Raw genomic sequence first — 7723 nt, 5'->3', positions numbered from 1 at the left:
GAGACAAGAACCTCATGTATCTGTTGAATGCTGCTGCCTTTGGATCTTCATTGGCTGTGGTGTCAGCAATGCCTGGTGTCAGGACCAGTGCTGGGACTTCCCTTGCACATGGCATGCTGTATAAATAATGCGCCTTGGGTATTTTAACATTCCAGGTACATGACTGCTTTTCAGGAATACCACTATGATCATATTCTTTCTTTTGACATGAGCAATGCTGATTCCTTGTGTCTATATCTGGGGCCACTAATGTTGGTCTATACTATAGAAATCAACTTCATGTCTCTCTACCAAATGCTGTCATAATCTTTGGTCTTTGTAGTCTTATTAAATAGTGCAAAATTACATCCTACTCCTCTCTCAAAGTTCCTTTCAAAATAAGGGCAGTGAGATTATTAAGATTAATACTAAGATATGTGACAATCTTTTAGTTTTTCTTGGACTATGAAATATTTTTAATTTAGATTTAGAATTAGAATTAGGAATAATTTTGAATTCAGAATTACGTGCAGAAGAAACACAGAACTTGAGAACTATAGGATTTGGATTACAACTCCCTTTTCTCCCTACAGAACATTTGAGACAATGTTCTGTAATGTTTTACAGACAATTTAATATATTACATGCTTTCCTTTCCATTTCTTCAGTTTGTTTGTTGAGATTTAATTATGAATGTCTAAAACCAAGCTGCTTGAGTGCAGGGAAGATAAAAGCCATTGTCATTAAATGCTGCCACACATTCTTTCTCATGTTGTATCATAGGCTCTTTAGGCCATAAAAACATGCTAAAAGGGACTGTAAAGATGTTGTATCTGATGCTTCTGCCATTTCACATAAAAGCTTATGGGCTGTACAGCTCAGCTGGTGGTCCCAGGTGCATGTGCACTTCATTTCAGGAGGTATCATTAGGAAAAATTTATTATGGGTATAATAATTGCAGGAGAAAAAACATTGCTATAATGGGAACTGCAGTATCATTCACTTTTTAAAATTCTTTTTTATCCAAGTTGTTTTCTTAATAGTGCCATTCGTAGATGCATTGGATTAACATACTCACAGTGGGATCCATCTGCCAAAATGTAAGACTCTAAAAATTAGACATATAATTCCAAGTTAGTCATCCTAAACTATACTGCCTTTTGAGAGATATACACACCTACAGAGGAATGTTCAAATTTAACTCTTATTTTATGATAGGCTGAATTGCTTTTTAAATGTAGCTATCCCTCATTACTTCAAAGGGAATATAAAAGTACAAGTTTAGGTTCTGGTATGCGATTTTAAGTTAACTGGAATATTAAATTTGGACAAATGAATTCTTGGTTGACTAGCTAATGATTATTTTGTTTTATAAAAACATTCCCCAAATAATCCATTTTCATTTATATAGCACCATAGAAGTTAAATTTTATCATTTATCCCAGGAAAAGTTACAAAATGTGATCATATAGATTCAAAATATGGGAGTTTTACGGCATGGCAGCACACTGGCAAATTACCTGATCTCAAGGATTTTTTCCTTGATCAATGTCAGAAGGGAACAGAAGGAAGCAAGACACCCTCTTTTCAAAGGTTTGGATTTGGCTGTTCTTCTCCCTAGGATTATGGCTTTGTGAGGAAGCACAGGCCAGAGCTGCTTATTTGGCTTTGTAGTTCTACTGGGGCGTGTGGTGGCTTTGCAGGACTAAATGGTGTTTCCTGTCCCTGTGGCTGTTCTCGTGTTTCTCTCACTCTTCTGGTGAACATACAAACTCTTTTCAAGAACATGAGGCTGGGGAGCACATGCATGCTGTGCCAGGTGTACAGTGTAACAAACAAAAGGAGTCATTTCCTTAGACAGAGAGGGGAGATGTGAAAATCTGGCATAAGTGCTCTCTTGCACTGATAAAAATCAGTCTGTCTTTATCTTTGTCCTCTGTGGTTTTACATATTTAAGGAGACAAGGATCTTGGTTTATTCCTTTGCACTGTCAGCTACAGTTAGCATCCCTAGCTGATATTATCTTGTTTTCATGCAAATAGACAAAAGCATGTTCCTTCCTAATAAGCAGAAGCAATTATGCTTTAGATGAACCATGAGTGCTGCAAATTTTATTTCTGTGTGATTTTTAGGTACAGGTCACAAATAGGCTAAAGAAGTTTGGCATTGGTTTTGAGACCTGCAGGCAGGAACAGAGAGTTAATATAAACACCTATGGCATGTCTTAGGGTAGAGAGAGTTGTCTGTGAGCTAGCCTGGGCCCTGCTGAGTTGCAATGTCTGCTATAGAAAGCCTTAATTCTGATCTTTTTCAAAATAGTTTATAGGAATACTGTTTTTTTCAGTCACTTGAAGTGTGTTGTCATAGTTATGTAGTGAATCATGCTGCCTAAAAATACTTTCTCTGTATTAATGTAAGGTAGTTCCAATCTTATATAATGTTATATAAGGCAGTTGAACCAATTGCATCTGCAAAGTCTTTGGTTCTTCAACTTGTTATAAATAAGCTGTGTGGAAAAAAAATCTTTTCTTATAGTTTTGGAATTTTTTTAAAGCAATAATATTAGGATGGTGTAATGGCTTACTGCTGCCTGAAGAGGCCTGTGCTCTGCTTTGCCTTTGCCAACACCACAGCCTTTCAGTTGCAAAGCTGAAGTCAAATGCTCACTTGGCTCAGCCAACTAGGGGCAGTTCCAAATGCCCAGGTTGTGTAGCATTCAATTTATGCAAAGTGTTTGTGATGGTATCTAAAATATTACAACCTTTACTTTCATTTTCCAGAGAAATGTCATCATGTTGCTCTGGAAGACAGAATGCCTTTAATTACCATTTCAGTATAAGTATTTTTGCAATATTTGCTCCAAGTCACCCAGGAGGTAGAAGGTATAAATTAAGCCATGTCTCTTTTATCCCAAAGTAATATGTTTGAACTGAGCTAGCCTGCTATCCTTGAAGACACATGTTATGGTCCCTTCTGTGAAAGCCTTAGAGACAATTGCAATCAAATACTATACCTATGTCTTTAACTAAATCTTACCCTGGTTTACAGATATAAAAAGATGGAAACAGAAGTCCTGTTAGTGTGAGTAGGTGTATTTACCTTGAGATAAAAAAATATTTTCACCTGAATAAAATGCACTAAAAGTCAGGAGCTACCAGTTTTAGTACCCTACATTAGGGACACGGCTGTAGCCAGTGACAGAAAATCAGCTTTAAATGGGTACCTCCGACAGCTGGTTTGCCATACTGTTGTGAAAACTGTTATTTGCCACCTTATTGATACATTTCTTCTTCTTTCCTTTGAAAAATGGTGATGGCCCTATCCATGCTGGTGCATCCTTTTCCATAGGCAGATGATTCACTCATCTGATTTCCCCTCTGAATACTGCTTTTAAATCCAAGTGCTCTGATCTCTCTGGATCAACTCCCCTAGGCTTCAGGCTCTACAAGGAGGACAGTGTTGGTCCCTTTATGGTATAATACTTCTGATTTATTTTTAATTTTTTTTTTTATTCTGAAGATAAATATATATTTTATGATATAAATAACTCTTTAGGGTTGAAGTTTGGATAAAAAATCCTAGCTGCAAAAATCTTCAAGTAGATCCAGGAATTTTTATAAAGTAGGAAGTAAAAGTGCTTGTAAAGTAATTTTTAGAACCAGCTAGTCCATACAAATTTGGCCTCCTTTTGTTCAAGTCCACAAAGCAGTTTTGTTTTTTTTTTTAAACAGTATGCCATTAGTAAAATACTGAAAACTATATTCATGGGCACAGGAGAGAACTATGTTCTTTCAAGAGCTTGATACCTTGAAGTGAGGCCAGCATTATTTGTTTAAGAAGCTCAGATCTGGTGCTAATAGCAGAGCTACTTCTCTGATAGATTCTACTTCTCTACTTTTCTGTTGCCCCCTGCTGTTTAATGTTTCTTTAATCAAAATCTTTTGTAGTTCCCCTTTTTTTCTCCCTAGATTGTGATAAAAACCCTGTTTTTATCTAGGATGGAATTACTCATGTTTTGCTCTTGGCTAGGGAATGGCCTGAAGTTGTGTCAGGGGAGGTATAGGTTAGGTATCAGAAGTTTCTTCACCCAGAGGGTGGTTGGGCACTGGAAGAGGCTCCCCAGGGAAGTGGTCACAGCACCAGCCTGGCAGAGCTCAAGAATCATTTGGCCAATGCTCTCAGGCACATGGTGTGACCCTTGGGGACGTCTTGTGCAGGGCCAGAAACTGGACTCAATGATCCTTGAGGGTCCCTTCCAACTCATCTTATTCCATGATTTTGGGATTTTTAATGATACGTGACTTTTACTTCCCAGCACAAACCTCCTGCCTCCCAGAAGAACGATGTCTGCCATCAGGTTCTTTCTTTTTTTGTCATTACTATTGCAGTCAGGTTACCAGCAAAGGCACTCATCATCTCATATATGGTGATGCAGAGAATTGTCAAGTGTGCATAATCCAGAGGTACATACCTGTTGTAGTGTGACACATACCTGTCATTCAGGACAAATGAAAGAAAATGTATGTCTGGCTGTATGCAAGAATAGTAGAAAAGTAGTAATTTGGGCAGAGGGAAATATTTGCAATGCTGTACGAGAAACCCACTCTAAGTCCTGGAGTTCAGCTTGAGTGATAGCTGAAAGTCCAGCTTGAAATCTTTCAAGACTTAGCGTGTCTGAATGTAATGATCACAGAAACTGATCTATTAACTAGTATAAACCAATTTGTCCCAATTGAGGCAAGTGAAGGCTATCTGAGTACAGGATAGGCTACTTCAGATGGCAAATGGGATTTTTAACATCTCACCCAGCATGGCTCTTTGCGGCAGACCATGTCTTGGATACACCTGTGCAGGGATTTGCTTCTTTTCCCAGCCACTCACAGGGATTCACTCATTCAGCAAGCATGTCTGGGAAAACTTATTTTGGGCCCTACAAATGCCTCCTCACTGCCTGCTGCAATACACATTAAAGGCTCCCACCAGGAACCCCGAAAGGATTGTACTGATCTCTCTACATGACTGGGAATTCATGCCTGCTACTTTATCAGGGAATAAGAATTCAAGTTATTTGGTTAGGTTTGTTGGTATGAAAAACTTAGCAGGATCACACTTCAGTGAGATACTAAGAGCAAGAAAGTGGAACTAGATAGTTTTTAATGCGTTTCCTTTTGTAGTGGTATCACTATCTGGGGTACTTGCCATATCCCAGACATTGCAACATGATTCACAGGGTGACTAAGCAAGCTGTCTTACAATTCACTGAAACTATTGCTTTCTCTCTAGAGAGATTATTTTCATATTATAAATAATTAAACTGCATGATTCATTGTCACATGATATTGTGGAGGCCAAAATGGGTTCACATCCCTCAGCATCTGTTAAAATGGTTATCTGGATGCAGTGTCTGGTGTAGGAAGTACAGCCAAATGGGAGGTTTGTCAAGGTATATTCAGATCTCTCAAAGTTACAGGGCATCGTAGTCTGTGACTTAAACTTTGTAGTCCATTCAAATCTTTCAGATCCCTATGCATACCCATTCTCCCAAGCATCTTTTCAAGCCAACTTTCAAAAGAGGCACCTGAGCAGAATTGATCTTTGGTATTAATTAATTCAGCTGATTTTACATTCTTATCATTACAGGGTCAAGCTTAACTGCATTTGACAGACATTATCCAACAAAAAATTCTTACTGACATCAGGTAGAGTTTACTTTTCCCAGGAATTGTATTTTATGAGTTGCAAAGCCTATATAGAGTGAAATGGCTTAAGGCTTGGATGAGCTTCAGCTGAATTTCTTGACATAAATCAATATACTTCAGACATCTGAGCTTATTTTTTTGGTTTGTTAATGAGCTCCTAATTTCCTCTGTTCTTTGACATTATCATGGAAGAAAATATTTTGGAGGACATTTCCCAGCCCCCATCAGAGGAATGAAGTTCTGTCATGACGCAAAGCAGTAGTTGGTCAGATAAAGATTTTAGCTGAATTCCTGACTGTTTGCTTGGTTTCAGAAGACAAAGAGAAAATGATGTTTAATCTCTATTAACTGATAATTTATTCATTATTTTCTAGGCACAGCTCTCCCACTACTCTCCTATCTTTGACCTTGTAAACATAGATAAGTGGTTCAATGATTAGGAATGTCTTAACTTCATTATGTGCCAGCTTCCCATCTTGTTAAGAAGAAGAGATAGAAAGTTTGCCTCGGTAACAAATTTTGGATTCTCAAATGAAAGTTGAGGTAGGAAGTACAATATAATCCCCGAGAGGAATGCTTGGTCAGGTGTATTGTATATGCCTGCTTTAGACATTGTGAGAATTTCATCTACATTAGGCAGCCTGGGGGAAGTTCCCAGTTCCAAGTGTGAGTTTCTGCCCTGATTACAGCTCCTCACCCTTTTTCTCCCCATCAACTTCTTTTCTGTGTGCTTTCTCACAGGAAGCTTGAACAAACACAGCTGTGCAAGGAAGAAAGAGGAAAAGTCAAGGAGAGATTTTTCTTTCAAGGTCTGATTTTTCTTTCTGTTTTATGTGTGTTTTTCTAAATCTTAAGATGTTACAGTATTTACCAGAACATTTGAAATTCTTATTTATTCTCATCTATTCTTTGAGTTTTGGACATACAATGTATTCATTTCTGACACAAAATGATCTGCAGTAGTCTCTTCCTATCTGGTATATAGGATAACAAGACACCAGTAACACAGCTATACAGGGAATTCTTGTATTAGGCAATTAATCCAACCAATATGAATAGGGTGATGGGGTTTTTGGCTTCATTATTTTCATGGTGGAAACATAACTAAGTTAACACTAGAGCCTTTTCTTTTGTCATTCCTGTTCATGTTCTTTACAGCCAGACTCTAATCCTTCTTTGATCTTCCCTCTATTTATTGCAAGTCACCCACAGGGCTCTGTGATTTAGAGCCAAAGTTTCTAGGGTTTAATTTTCCTGAAGGGTCCTCTCCAAGGTTATGAGTAGAAGACCTCTTTTGGAGAGGAGACTAAATGTAATCCTGATGCAGACAAATTAATGAAAAGCAAGAAAGAGAACATAAAATATGTTTTCTTTCCCACATTTTATTAAAGTGAAGGAAGTCTCTGTTTTTTACAGACTAAATTTTTTTCTTCAACAAAGGTGACAGATGGAGGACTTGAAGAGTGTTTATTGATGGCATATATAGTAAGTATTTTCTGAGGAACTTGTGAGTCAAAAGAGGCCTCTTAGGCAACTTCCACCAAAAAGCCATCTGATAGTTGGAAACATGCAGCTAACAAACTCTGCCCTTGACCATTCTGTGATAGACACATCAGTCACGTTTTTATTTTTGCATCATTACCTTCTAGAAAACCTTTGCTGCACTTGCAGATGCCTGCTCACAAAATCTTTTAATCAGAGAAGATGACATGACAGATTGATAGGTCCTGTTTCAGTGGAAGCTCTGGCAGTTTCAGTTCTGTATCTGTGCAGTATTTACTGCACATTGGCTGTATGACTGTGCTTTCAGGTTGACAGCATCAGTCTCACCTGACAATCTCTCTGTTAGCTTCACTGCCAAATAACCCTTCAAGTAATAACTTTAATATAAGATATTCTCACAGCAAAGTGGTAATTTATAAAGCTTTAAGGACCTGGTGACTTGTTGAAGAACAGCATTTAGAGCTGGGCATTTTCATTGTAAGAGTAGGGGCTGAGTGGAGAATATGACAATTGTATTTATTTAGAAGTGTATTGCAATTTTA

At 37.9% G+C, this 7723-nt stretch overlaps 1 long non-coding RNA gene across 1 annotated transcript in view; it reads left to right on the top strand.

The window, feature by feature from the left end:
• Positions 1 to 4603: 4603 nt before the first annotated feature.
• Positions 4604 to 7723, top strand: part of LOC115494956 (uncharacterized) — a 39143-nt gene continuing 36023 nt past the window's right edge. Inside the window, exon 1 of the long non-coding RNA XR_012055543.1 lies at positions 4604 to 6487. This is a non-coding gene — a long non-coding RNA (uncharacterized lncRNA). The remainder of the gene's footprint in view (positions 6488 to 7723) is intronic.

Source organism: Taeniopygia guttata, chromosome 1 (genome assembly GCF_048771995.1).
Source record: "Taeniopygia guttata chromosome 1, bTaeGut7.mat, whole genome shotgun sequence".
NCBI lineage: Eukaryota > Metazoa > Chordata > Aves > Passeriformes > Estrildidae > Taeniopygia > Taeniopygia guttata.
Note: the sequence above shows the minus strand (reverse complement) of the source record. Positions and strands in the feature narration are given on the sequence as shown.